Source organism: Siphateles boraxobius, unplaced genomic scaffold (genome assembly GCF_051911475.1).
Source record: "Siphateles boraxobius isolate OS27281-9 unplaced genomic scaffold, OSU_SipBor_1 2, whole genome shotgun sequence".
Taxonomy (NCBI): domain Eukaryota; kingdom Metazoa; phylum Chordata; class Actinopteri; order Cypriniformes; family Leuciscidae; genus Siphateles; species Siphateles boraxobius.
In genome coordinates this window covers 7,009,578-7,024,982 of record NW_027508810.1, presented here as the reverse complement: position 1 = coordinate 7,024,982, position 15,405 = coordinate 7,009,578, and positions in this window count along the sequence as shown.

Here is a 15,405-nt window from a genome sequence, read left to right as displayed (position 1 = left end):
CACATACATGATAGGTATATCTATAGAAAGCTTGAAATGTGTACTTTTAAACAAAATAATTAAAAACGAGCAGAAATGCGCTGGTCTCTGCTTATGTAGCCTATAGGTTAATTCGTATGAAGTGTGCATTTCTCTCTATAGGCGCGTTCACTACTGCGAAGATGGCGTGTCAGTATCATCAAATTTATCTTTGCAGTCGACACTTACAGAAAACACTTGTTATTAATAAACAATTCAAATGTTTAATGCATAATCATTACTTTTGCGGGGGTTTTTTGTGGCAAGCTTATGCGTGCGTTGAGATGCAGAATAGGCAATATATTACGAAAACCGTCATTATGGTTTAGCATTCTCTCCCATATAATATACATAATAGGGCTGGCCGATATGGCCTAAAAAAAAAATCCCTGATTTTTTCACAAAAAATCTGATTTACGATTTAAATCGATTTTTTTCTCTCCCTACTTAAAATCAATCTGCAGATGAAGAAGAAATTGTTCAAAACAAGTTTTAATTTTATTTTGTTTTAATATTCCCTTCTGGGATTTGATCTCGATTAAAGTGCAATCAGAAACAACAAGCCAAAAAGACAAGAGGACAGGCCCTGTCTTTGAAAACAATGAAAATGTAACATAAAATAAAATGGGTGGATTGGGATTGGGGGGGATGTGTAAAAAAAACAAAAAACTTGCATCACAATAAGTGTATTGTGATTGTCAAATTATTTGGTAACTAAACATAATTTTATTAAGTTTACTGGTATGCTACTGTTTTTGTTATTGCTTAACACAAATTTCACAATTTCAATTCAATTCTTGTGATTTGATTCTGATCTTGATTCAATATAAATTCCTTTGGATAAATAGGCACAGTAGATACGTTAATGTGTTAATTGTTCTACCAAAAAAAAAATTTCACCTAATGCTGTAAACATACAGAGAGCCCTGTCAGCTGGTATTATTAAAGGTTAAAACTAACTCAAATTAAATATAATGCGTTTTTTATTTTATAATGCGTCTAACTAACATTCGTGCTATGGGTAATTAAAAGCCATCCTGGGGTAAATATAACGTTACGTGACATATGTTGTTCTCCAGCTGTTTTATGGACATCTTTCCGCGGTTGAAAAACACTGATCGATCGATTTTATTACATCTTGGTAAGTTGGTAGTAAAGAGTAACAGATGTTCGGTTCACGTGCCGCTTGAACTGAGATCTGTCAGCGTTCTTTCACGTCACATTTACAAGCGCCAAAACTGTGTTTATTGTTTGAATTTTGTAATAAAACTTACAGAATCTGAGAGCTGAGAATCTGTTTCATATCGATAGTAACCTGCTCTGTCTTGTCTGTCGGTGTCCGTGTCCTCTTTGCTTCGATTTTTCTCTGCGTGAGAAAAGGGATGTGTGGCGTGAGAGCGTGTAAAAAGTGACAGAATTGCGTCTCTCACAGTGAACTCGAGAGAGTTGGCGGCCCTGCAGATTCAGCTTGTAGCCTAAATGTTTTCGGCGGGTGTGCTTCTGCTGCCGCGGTCTTGCTCATTGTCTATGTTGTTTGTGTATCTTTATCATGGCAAGCACTGAGCCCGGTCGGAACTACGGGTGCCCAGATGGGAGCGTCGGCGGTTGTTAAAGAGAAAACCGATTTTCATTCAAAAAATCGGCGTAAACTACACATTCGAGTTAATAGATAAAATCGATTTATCGCCCAGCCCTAATACATAACTTCCAACCCAACTTCAGTCGTGCACGGGCAAGGGCAGCCCTACTTATTTCACATATTTTCTAACCAGCACATCACTGCGGTGTTCGAAGCAAGCAGCGCTTAATCTTCATAAAGCTTCGAACCGGAAAAGGACAACCGGCTTCCGGTTCAAACCCGCTATGAATCATGGTTAAATTCGCTAACCAGGAAAAAGGTGGATACGAGGACCTTTTCGTTGCACTATAGACATCAACCTTTTACAAGTGGGAAGACATTCTGTTCCACTTTGAACTGGTAGGATTGAACTGATTTCAATCACCCACTGGACTTAATTAAAGGACTTTTCTGGATGATATTCAGAAGACAATTCATAAAAAGAGTTCTAATAAGGGTATTCTTCATTGAATATTATTGAATGTGACTCAGATGTGAATTTTGGATTTGTTTTTTGTTTTTGTCTGTTGTATTATTATTTCAATTAATTCATTGAAATTGAATTGTGGTTACATGATATTGTACCTTTTGTTTGAGAAATTATTTGGTTTGTCAGAACAGTATAGAAGGTTTAACACTAAAACTAAATAAAATGAAACCCTAAATTAAAGATTAGTAAATCTTAGGAGCTTTCCAAATTAAGGCGAAATCAAATAAGAACTGTGCTATAATCTATATCTGAACATAGATAAAGTAAATAATATAGATTAAATTGTAAAGGAAACAAGGGAAATACAACTTAAAGAGAATAAGACACGAAAACCAAAGACAACACTGAGAATTATTATTTCTTTTGGTATACATTTTATTGTTTTATTTTTGAAATCTGATTCATGTTGTTTACATGACTGTTCAATCACAATACATATTTCTTGAGTAATCTTCCTTATCTGTGGTGTACTTTATTTACTGCCAGGGATTTATTCTTTCCTCTACTAACCGAGAGACTGGTCCATTGCTCCAACCTACATTGAGGGCCCTTGTTACACAATACTACTCATAAGGTACTCAAGATTAACATGAGATTGGTAGAAACAGTGTGTGTTATGTCCCCTTTAATGTTAGTGTAGTGGGACGGTATAATCGGAGTGAGAAACCCTCTAAATGCAGCTGACTACGCTACCCTGCTAAAAAGGGAAATATTAATACTAATATGATACTTTATTAATACTAATAATACTAATATTAATAGGACAATTGCCTACAAAAAAGGACACACAGGAATGGGGTTTCAAAAGGAGGGCCTGAAACATGGATACAAAAGTACAAAAGCTCTATTTCACAATAATCAAGCATGAATCTTAAAAGATTATTAAAAGACTGTAGGACTGGGGCTAGGATATGCAAACATTGAAGACACTAGAAAACATGAAAAAGGAGACCAAGGCTTACTTTTGGCTGGTAAACTAGTGTAATGAGCACAAGGATCCTATAATCACAAAACTCTTACCACCAGGTACACAGATCTCAGTACACCACACACACACACACATAAGGTCAAGCATGAACACACTGTACTCCATGACAGTCCCACCACCGCACACGAAGGCCAACTAGCGGCCTGCCCTGAAGCCTCGGCTCCTCCAACAAAAGACAATGGTAACCAAGTTAATCTCCAAACAACATAAACAAATAATGACAAATTATACTAATGCGTACCACTTAAAGAAAAAAATATATAACAGACCAAAAGAATTTTGTGAAGTGGTGTGGAGTGAACTAAAACAAAAAAATTGGTAATTGATTTTAGAAGGAAAAAAGACCATCGCTCACCTATTTCTATGCACGCCAGATTCGTTGAGATAGTGGACTCCTATCAGTAATTGGGGATCCACATACAGGTCCTTCTCAAAAAATTAGCATATTGTGATAAAGTTCATTATTTTCCATAATGTAATGATAAAAATTAAACTTTCATACATTTTAGATTCATTGCACACCAACTGAAATATTTCAGGTCTTTTATTGTTTTAATACTGATCATTTTGGCATACAGCTCATGAAAACCCAAAATTCCTGTCTCAAAAAATTAGCATATCATGAAAAGGGTCTCTAAACAAGCTATTAACCTAATCATCTGAATCAACTAATTAACTCTAAACACCTGCAAAAGATTCCTGAGGCTTTTAAAAACTCCCAGCCTGTTTCATTACTCAAAACCGCAATCATGGGTAAGACTGCCGACCTGACTGCTGTCCAGAAGGCCATCATTGACACCCTCAAGCAAGAAGGTAAGACACAAAAAAATTTCTGAACAAATAGGCTGTTCCCAGAGTTCTGTATCAAGGCACCTCAGTGGGAAGTGTGTGGGAAGGAAAAAGTGTGGCAAAAAACGCTGCACAACGAGAAGAGGTGACCGGACCCTGAGGAAGATTGTGGAGAAGGACCGATTCCAGACCTTGGTGGACCTGCGGAAGCAGTGGACTGAGTCTGGAGTAGAAACATCCAGAGCCACCGTGCACAGGCGTGTGCAGGAAATGGGCTACAGGTGCCGCATTCCCCAGGTCAAGCCACTTTTGAACCAGAAACAGCGGCAGAAGCGACTGAGCTGGGCTACAGAGAAGCAGCACTGGACTGTTGCTCAGTTTTGCATGTCATTCGGAAATCAAGGTGCCAGAATCTGGAGGAAGACTGGGGAGAAGGAATTGCCAAAATGCCTGAAGTCCAGTGTCAAGTACCCACAGTCAGTGATGGTCTGGGGTGCCATGTCAGCTGCTGGTGTTGGTCCACTGTGTTTTATCAAGGGCAGGGTCAATGCAGCTAGCTATCAGGAGATTTTGGAGCACTTCATGCTTCCATCTGCTGAAAAGCTTTATGGAGATGAAGATTTCATTTTTCAGCACGACCTGGCACCTGCTCACAGTGCCAAAACCACTGGTAAATGGTTTACTGACCATGGTATTACTGTGCTCAATTGGCCTGCCAACTCTCCTGACCTGAACCCCATAGAGAATCTGTGGGATATTGTGAAGAGAAAGTTGAGAGACGCAAGACCCAACACTCTGGATGAGCTTAAGGCCGCTATCGAAGCATCCTGGGCCTCCATAACACCTCAGCAGTGCCACAGGCTGATTGCCTCCATGCCACGCCGCATTGAAGCAGTCATTTCTGCAAAAGGATTCCCGACCAAGTATTGAGTGCATAACTGAACATAATTATTTGAAGGTTGACTTTTTTTTTTTTGTATTAAAAACACTTCTTTTATTGGTCGGATGAAATATGCTAATTTTTTGAGACAGGAATTTTGGGTTTTCATGAGCTGTATGCCAAAATCATCAGTATTAAAACAATAAAAGACCTGAAATATTTCAGTTGGTGTGCAATGAATCTAAAATATATGAAAGTTTAATTTTTAACATTACATTATGGAAAATAATGAACTTTATCACAATATGCTAATTTTTTGAGAAGGACCTGTAGATGGCAGACTTGACAAAAAACACCGGATCTATAAAAAGGGCCAGAGTAGACTCTATTTCTTGAGAAGACTTAGGTCCTTCAATGTATGTAGCAACACACATCCTCCCTAGTGCCCTGTTTTACGCTGTAGTGTGCTGGGGCACTGGGATTGAAGCTGGAGATACCATAAGGCTGAATAAGCTTAAGAAGGCGAGCTTTGTCATTGTGGATCTGGACATGTTTTAGGTTGCTTCAGAGAGGAGAATAATGTCCAAGCTGTTGACCATCACAAACAATAACTCACACCCCCTCCATGACATGCTTGCTGGAATGAGAAGTACATTCAGCAACCGACTGATCCAGCCACGGTGCAACAGAGAACACTTCTCGAGGTCATTTATGCCTACTGCTGTGAGACTTTACAATTCATCTATCCTGTGCTGAGGTATCATTAACCATTCAATCTGGGAATTAGCTCACTACACCGGTACACCCATTGTATAGCTGTACTTAATGCAGTTAATTATCAAACGTAAAATACTCATTACTGCTTTTATTGTTTGACCAGTTTTTATTTATATTTGACTCTATTTTGTCCTTCTTAAACTTCAAACAAGATGATGGGAATTTGTTTATTTATTATTTGTGTATAGTATGTTTTTTGTGTACTTTACTGTCTTCATGTATTGCTGCTAATGCACTATAATTTTCCCAACTGGGATCAATAAAGTACTACCACTACAACAAATAAATAATTAGGCATTCAATCAAAAAAAGAGAAGTGCAACACCTACGAGGTTCAAAGTAGCATACCAAGTGGAAGTTCACAACACTTGCGTATACATTACTCCAAATAGGAAAAAAATAGAAACAACGAAAATAGACCCAACAGCAAATTTGGACTTGAGCCAAAAAGACATAAAGCAAAAGCACACCAAAACAAGGTTAAAAAAAAAGGAAGAACGAAGGAAATACAAACTAAAGAACAAATTTGAGCAAACAAACAAATATACAAAAAGCAATAGGACAAACCAAATACAAGTTAAAGAGCAAATGTAAATAAACCAACAATAAATTAAACAAAATTACACACTGGATAACTGTTCTGACAGAGCAAATCAGTAAACAATGCGGATACACGCTGAAGAGCAGGTTTAGATCACGGGAAACAAATGTAAACAAAGCAGTGTCAGAGAATGTTGCCCCTGCCGGCTTCGATGAACAAAATGGGTTCTATTTAGACTATTCCTCTTAAACGAATTAACAGAATTATTTACCACATAAAAGAATATGGATCAATAATAGTAGTTGCACATACCTTCATGTAGGGTTTGGCGGTATGACCAAATTTGTGTTTCATGGTATGACTTATTTATTTCACGGTAACAATATATTTCATGATATAGTTATGTATATATGCAGTTATTCTCGAAAAATCGACAAAAATGGCTTCGTATAATAAATAAACCCAAATACTTTAGAAATTAAAAGCATTTCACCTTGTTTGATTTTTCTTTTATTTGTTTAATTATTTCTTTGGTAAACTATTTTGATAGCTAAATATAGTAAACAAAACACACTCATCAAGTTTTAGATGAACTGCCCCCAACTGATGGAATGAGTAGTGGGATCATGGGATGAGGTGGGGTCTACGATCATGTCTGTGGTGAATCAGAGTCTCGCAGAGGGTGTGGTTCCCTCTTATTTTAAGCATGCTTTGGTGCAGCCTCTTTTAAAAAAACCAAGTTTAGACCCGACAGCATTAAATAATTACCGTCCAATTTCCAAATTGCCCTTTCTGGCTAAGTTATTGGAGAAGGTTGTTCTTAATCAACTCTCAGCCTTTTTAAGAGAAAATACAATTTTTGATATATTTCAATCTGGTTTTAGGTCTCAACACAGCACTGAAACTGCGCTTCTTAAGGTAACAAATGATTTGCTGTGGTCTGTAGACTCGGGGAACTGTGTGGTGTTAGTTCTTCTTGACCTTAGCGCGGCTTTTGATACTGTGGATCATGGAGTCCTTCTTGACCGTTTGAGGGAGAGGGGTGGGATTAGGGGGCTCGCGTTTAAGTGGTTCACATCCTATTTTGATGGAAGATCTTTTGCAGTGGAGCTTGGAAACTCTATATCGTCTTCTCGCCAAGTTTCTTCAGGTGTCCCTCAGGGCTCATGCCTTGGTCCTGTTTTATTTTCCCTGTATATGCTTCCCCTTGGATCAATCTGCCAAAAATATAATGTTTCTTATCATTGCTACGCAGATGATATCCAGTTATATGTGCCCATGAAATGCAGTGTTGATTCTAACATTACTACTATGTCTGAGTGTTTGAATGAGATAAGAGCATGGTTGGCTGATAATTTTCTGCAGCTCAATGAGTTAAAATCGGAAGTGCTGATTTTTGGCCCACCTAAATTAGCTAAAGAACTTACTTTACATCTTGATCCTTTAGCCATTAATGTGAACACCCAGGCAAGGAACCTCGGTGTAATTTTTGATTCAGAGCTAAAATTTGACAAACAGGTTAATGCTGTGTTCAAAAGTAGTTTTTATCAACTACGGAGCATTGCCAAATTAAAGAGCATCTTGTCATTTAAGGACATGGAATCTGTCATTCATGCTTTTATTTCATCCAGATTGGATTACTGCAACTCATTATATTTAGGACTATCTAGGAAATTGTTTGTCGAGGCTGCAGCTGGTGCAAAATGCTGCAGCCAGACTATTGACTGGCACAAGAAAATGGTCTAGGATTTCTCCGGTATTGGCCTCGCTGCACTGGCTTCCAGTTGAATTTAGAGTCCAATATAAAGTTCTGTCCATGGTTTTTAAAGGTCTGCATGGTCTGGCTCCGGAATATGTAGTACGCCTGATACAGAGACAGCATCACTTTTCTTCTCGACCCCTGAGATCATCCCAGAATTTGCTCCTACATGTTCCCAAATCAAGGTTAAAAACCAAAGGAGACCGTTCATTTTCTGTGGCAGCCCCGCGTCTTTGGAACAGTCTTCCTTGGCATATCAGAGCCAGTGACTCGTTAGAATGCTTTAAATCTATGCTGAAAAAACACCTATACGCTATGGCCTACAATTGCCCCTAGGTTTTAGTATACTGGTCAGGGTAGGATATTAACCCAGTGTTTTGTGTGAGTATTGTTTGAGTGTTTGAGTAATTTTTAGATCTGTACAGCACTTTGGCCAACTCGTGTTGTTTTTAAATGTGCTTAACAAATAAAAGTTGATTGATTGATTGAAGTAATTGAGTTACTTTTTGAATGAAGTAACTAGTAACTGTAACTAGTTACTATATCTTAGTAACTAGCACAACACTGATAATCAATCCAATGGAAAGCCGAGACGTCATAGATGACGTCATAGACCAGGAAGCTATAAAGCACCCCTGAAAACAGACTGCATCAGCTTCTGTGCCTTCAGCAAGCGCTCTCTGTAAATCTGTCCTTGTCATATTTATTGTTTTCTGTCAAGCTCAATATATATATATATATATATATATATATATATATATATATATATATATTATGGCGAGCAAGCAAGATTTCAAGCGTTGTGTTGTTCCCTGCCCTCTTTACATCACGGGTGGGGACACACATCAGCTTTGTGTTGCTTGTTTGGGAGTGGAGCATGCCCAATCAGTCCTCGAGGGGGCTGGCTGCGAGCTTTACGAGAAGCTGTCCGTGAGGACGCTCCGCTCCCCCCAGTCGTTCTTCAAAGAGGACGGTTCGGTTCGCGCTCCCCGAGATGCGGGTCCCATCTTGTTTGCTTTCATCTTGGGGTTTGCATATGGATCTAGTAGTGGGGCTTGAGACAGGCCCCGCCCTTTCTCAGCCCTTACCTGCTGGATCCAGTGCCTCTGCCCAGGAAGGAGCCCGTGCTGCGGTTTCTCCTCCCCAGGTTGAGCCACCAATGCTGCGGCTATCCAGTTCTGAGGAACTGGATGTCGTTAGTGTTGTTGCAGGGGATTATGAGTCTTCGCCAGCTCATACCCCTGTTGATGAGGAGCTAATGGAGGTCTTGTCTCGTGCTGTAGCTAAATTAAATATTGACTGGCCAGCCGATGATGTTGAAACTGAATCTAGAAAGAGTCTTTTAGATGAACGATATTTGCCATCTAGATCACGACCTCCTCGTCGGGAACTCCCGTTTTTTCCCGATCTCCACACTGAGGTGTCGAGACCGTGGAATAAACCGGCATCTATCAGAGTACATAATCCACAAACTCTTAACTATAGCAATGTTAACCCCCTGGGGTCGGCAGTGCAAAAGAAACTCAAATAACTCCGTCGATTTTTGTCATACTGGCAAGTGTTATACATCATTAAAAACTGTTAAATGTCTTCTTTTTTTGTGTACACTAATAATAAAAACAAAAAGGTGTGTTTTTCGTAAAATAAAGAAAAAAAAATTATGCACGTTCTGTCTTATCTCTCAATGTGAAGTTCATTCTGAAACGCGACAGAAAATTATCTGTAACTCAGCCAATACTTGCCACCCACACATGAAAGTAATGTCTTTACAAAGCTTGAAGTCTCCTTTTTTAAATGAAGTAAATCATATCAAAAACACACGCCTGATAACGCTCCGGCGCCACGCCGGATTTCCGGCGTAACGTTACAGACGTGTCTGAAAAAAATAAATAAAGCAACAGCAAAAGAAGCGGAGTTCGACCAATCATAGCGCTGGGTTCATTCCCCAAATAGCAAGCGGGTGTGATTAAAAGATGCGTAAGGCCTATCGTTAAAAAGAGACTGAAAATCGACAGCAATAAAGAAGTCCGCTCGATCCCGCTTCCACTCCCGCGGCCGACTCTGATTGAGTTCATGAGCGAGGACAGTAGTCACGGTACTTCTGACTCCTGAAGGTAAACGGGCTGGGGTGGATGTGGAAAGTTGAAGTATTGTATTGAGTTAACTTAATCTGGATCCTATTATCTCACGGAGTGATCGCAATTGCATGGGTTATCTTAAAATACTCCGTCATTCATGTCACTCAGATAAGATGAAGACATCATACAGCCATGCAAATTATAAAAAGTTTAAGTATTGATGAACAATAAATCTAAATAAAATTAAAATCGCTATGGCTTACTGATTATGAAAGTGCTGTGATTTGTGGATTAATTTACTGATAAGCGCGAGTCTGCAAACAGGCGTTTATTTATTCATTCTCAGTGTTGAGAAACGTAGCCTGCATGTGTTACGTTATTGTGTTATAATAACTAAAGTACCTAATTATGTTACATTATAAATATTTGTATGAAAACTAGCGCGTTACTTGTGGATAAGAAACCGTTGTATCAGTGCTGCGCGAGCTCTCTCTCTCACAAACACAGACCGCGCGCACAGAGAGAGATGATAAATGTAAAATTAAAATTGACGAACTGTTTTGTTCTTGGTTGTGTTTTTTTTCCTGTCAAAATGCCAGAAAGCATTTTTTATTCTCCATCCCGTGTTTTTAAAATTCGTTAAATGACGGACGTTTTACTATTAACACAGCCCTATGTCAGATTCTTCTAACATAATAGGCTACTTGTTATTCTTTTTAGAATAAGTGATTCGTTTTGCTCAGAGCCGAACGGCTCTGGTTTTGCTATTTATTGGTCCTGTGACAGGACTCCTGTCTGTTCATTGTCAACTATTTTCTATAAGTATGTTTGTATTGGCTAATGTTTATTCAGCTAATGCGTGTCCTGTTTACAATGTGCAATGTTCAAATGCAAAGACAGCACGGCACAAATAAAAGCCCTTTTTTCTTTTCTTTTTATCAAGTAGGCTATCATATTTGGAAATAGAACTATCTTAAATTTACAAATGTTTCTTTTTACTGTTTTCTAGGGGTTTCTTAATTTTATACTAGTTGACCAGCACACATTATCTTGCAATGCAATATTAATCATGAAAAAAATACATTGCAGTGCAGTGCAAGTGAAATTTAGGATTTGGGTTGAATTCAAAAAACTTTAGAAGTGAAGAATTATGAAGATAGGCATGTGTTTGTGTGTGTCTTGCATTCTCAAAAAATAATGACAAAAATATATGACAACAATATAAGAAGACTAGAAGAACAATCGCTCATCACTTTGTGTCAGAAATTAACGGAGGATAAACTCGCCCTTACGCATCTGTCCCAGGGAAAAAAAGTTCAGGCTCAGGATTTTTTTCTACTATCACCCCTGTATCAAAAACAAATATTCTCGGTTTAAGAAATCCTTATGAAAGCAACGGCATGTACAGATTCTCCAGCCCGAGCTCATTAACTTTAATTTGACCACACCCCACGCGTGCGAGCTGTTCTCATTCAAATGATCCACGTGAAGGAACGCAGAGCTGTTAACGCCCTCATCAGCTCGAAACAAAGAATCAGTGACTCCAGTATTTCTCTACTTTTCATCAGTTTGGAAGACTGTTTGTGCTGTGGATTTACCTTGGATTTACCTCAGAAGAAGACGTTTTGTCTATGAGAACAATTTCTAAGGTAAGAGACATAATAGTAAGTGTTTATTGTTGCATAAACTTTACATTGTAGCTACTAAATTGGTGCCAGCCTAAAAAGTTATGAAATGAGATACAAGTATCCTAGTATTGTGTTAGAATAGAGTGTTATTCTAATATGGTGAATATTTTATTGTTTAGACCTGTGTTTACTGTTAAATACTGTGTTTGTGGATATCTGCTCAAACTTAGATGTATAATGTAACAATAATGTTTCATAGTTTGGAGCGGCTCGATCGCTGCACGCACTGAGTTTGGGTCTGAGTCACGCTGTGTGTTTGAAAAGCAAAACGCGCCACACATTAGGCTTCACGCCAAACTCATCTCATTTCATAACGAATAGAAATATTTGATGTAACATATGATAAACAATATATGTTTGTCTTGTGTAGTGTTACTGAAGTGATCATTTTTAACGATTTATAGGCTGCCTGCTATCTAGGCTATTGTTATTATTTTATGCAGCCCTACACATGCCTATATAGGCACAACAAACTAGGTGTTCGTATATATATATTTACAAAATACATATACATATATACACTGCTGTTCAAAAGTTTGGGGTCGGTAAGATTTTTAATGTTTTTAAAAGAAGTCACTTATGCTCACCAAGGCTGTATTTATTTGATTAAAAATACAAAACAAACCCAGTAATATTGTGAAATATTATTTCAATCTAAAACAGCTGTTTTCTATGTGAATATATAGTAAAAAGCGTAATTTATTCCTGTGATCAAAGCTGAATTTTCAGCATCATTACTCCAGTCTTCAGTGTCACATGATCCTTCAGAAATCAGTATAATATGATGATGTGATGCTCAAGAAACATTTATGAAATATTATCAATGTTGAAAACAGTTGTGCACCTTTTTTTTTTAGAATTCTTTGATGAACATAAAGTTAAAAACAACAGCATTTATTTGAAATAGAAACTTTTGTAACATTATAATGTCTTTACTGTCACTTTTGATCAATTTAATTCCTCCTTGATGAATAAAAGTATTGATCCATTTTATTTATTTCCCCCAAAAAATAAAATATTTTTTTTACTGACCCCGAAGTTTTGAACGGTAGTGTTTAATGTTACAAAAGATTATTTTTCAGATAAATGCTGTTCTTTTGAACTTTCTATTCATCAAAGAATCCTGAAATAAAAAAGTAAATAACTGTTTTCAACATTGATGATAATGAAAAATGTTTCTTGAGCATCAAATCATATTATACTGATTTCTGAAGGATCATGTGACACTGAAGACTGGAGTAATGATGCTGAAAATTCAGCTTTGATCACATGAATAAATTGAACTTTACTATATATTTACATAGAAAACAGCCGATTTACATTGAAATATTATTTCACAATATTACTGGGTTTGTTTTGTATTTTTAATCAAATAAATGCAGCCTTTGTGAGCATAAGTGACTTCTTTTAAAAACATTAAAAATCATACCGACCCCAAACTTTTGAACGGCAGTGGGTGTGTAAATATATATATATATATATATATATGTGTGAGTGATAAATCTAAAATGTATTCCCAGAATCGTGCAGCCCTGTAGTTTGTCTTGATATCAACATGTTTACAGGTGTTTATTTATTTATTTTTTAGAAAGGGACCAGGTGCCACTGGATGAGTCCTACTGACTTCAACATTCACATGAGTCTCTGTACATGAACATGGTAAAATGAAAAGTCAAACACCTTGGACATGGCAGGAATGTAGGCTACTATGTTTCGGGAATGGCACAAAGGTGTGTGACTGTTTAAGTCTTTTTCTTTAGATCAGTGTGTTTACTAATGTGCTTTCTGTCCTTTGTTGTGTATCTTTGGATTATGTTGTGTTGTAAATAAATCCAGACAATCTAAAAGTCATTCTTTTTTTAATTTCTCCTCATTCTTTGTGCAAGGCTCCTCATAATGATCGGGCCTGATAGCACCTGATAGGGCCATTAGGGGTCTCTGTCTTTCTCAGGTGTAAAATGCATTCATATTAATGAGAGATCACGCCTCCTCGCATAAAGCTTTCTCACACAAAACACGTCATACAAATTTTAAATCAATATATTGTCTTATCTAAATGAGCATGCAGGATGATTTTCACATAGTTTTGGATCAAATATTCTTGGCTACATGATACAATTTTCAAAAGTCTTGTGAAGAAATAATCACTATGGGTTTTATGACCTTATTTCAGTGACATTTGTTATTTGTTTTTTCACAAACCACGCATAAACATTATTATCTTAAAACTCCAGACTTTTACATACATGCTGCTGACATATTACTGTTGCAGAGTTTGTGCTGAATACAATGTAATAAGACTTTAGCCATGAAAATGTCACAAGTAACAGAAAAAAGCACAAATGTCAGAGCATGTCAGAAAACCTCCAGGCCCCAGAAAACCCCTCAGACCTCAGAGGGTTAAAGGTATTTCACACTATGGTTATATGACAATGCCTCGTGCTGAAGAGACGCTTGCGTGCTATCTCTCCCCCGAGTCAGCGTCATCACTGAAAGCCCTGACGTTACCTACCAGGCCATTAAAAAATACATTGTTGCTGGTGGGTAAAGCGTTTTCGGCAGCAGATTAAGCCGCGGCATGCTTACATACAATGTCGATTCTCCAAGCATACCAGGCTGACCTGCTGAGGGACATGAACGATTGTGAGGAAGTTAGTGCTGACGCAATTCGAGAACTACGTCGCACAACAGATTTCTCTCTCCGGGGCACCAAGGAGACGCCCCAATCTGTAGGCCGTTCTATGGCTGCCCTGGTGGCCACGGAACGTCATCTATGGCTGAATCTTTCAGATATTAAAGATAGCGATAGGTCTCCGAGGAGAGTCGCAGCGCTGACACTTCGGTTGTTCCCTGCCGGTTTGCCGTTTCAGGGCACCGAGGTGTCAGCGACCCCATATGACCCTCAGAGGAGGGTTGTAGAGCGATCAGTTTGGTTGTTCCCTGCCGGTTGTCTGCTTCAGGGCACCGAAATGATTGTTCAACCAAATCCAGAGGCCAGTCTCGACAGACTGGTTCCCTTAGCAGAATTTCTGGCAGCGTGGAAACTACTACCAAATATTTCTCAATGGGTCCTGCATTTAATAGAAAAGGGTTACAGAATTCAGTTTGGTTCTCGTCCGCCCAGATTTCAAGGGAATCCTTCCCACAGTGGTGGACTCCCAGCAGGCTCTGGTTATGGAGCAGGAAGTACTGACACTTCTGCAAAAAGAGGCTATGGAAAGGGTTTCTCCTCCCAGCAGAGAGTCAGGGTTTTACAGCCATTACTTCATTGTCCCATTGAAGGATGGAGGGCTGCGTCCTATTCTAGATCTGCGCTATATAAACAGCAGAGTTCAGAAACTCACAATCTGTTTGAGTGTAAGCATTCTGAATTTATCACAGATTCAGTCCGAGGACTGGTTTATTACAATAGATTTGAAGGACGCGTACTTCCATGTATCCATCCATCCTCATCACAGGAAGTTCCTGAGGTTCGCTTTTGGGGGCTGAGCATACCAGTATTGGGTTCTTCCCTTCGGCCTAGGTTTATCACCCCACACCTTTACAAAATGCGTGGATGCAGCTCTGGCTCCTCTGAGACTCCAGGGCATTCGCATATTAAATTATATCGACGATTGGTTGATTTTAGCTCAGTCCGAGCTTTTGGCAGTTCGACATCGAGATGTCGTTCTGTCCCACATAAAGAGGTTGGGGTTGCGGCTCAACACCAAAAAGAGTGTACTCCTCCCAGCTCAGAGGACCACTTTTCTAGGTGTAATATGGGATTCGACAACAATGCA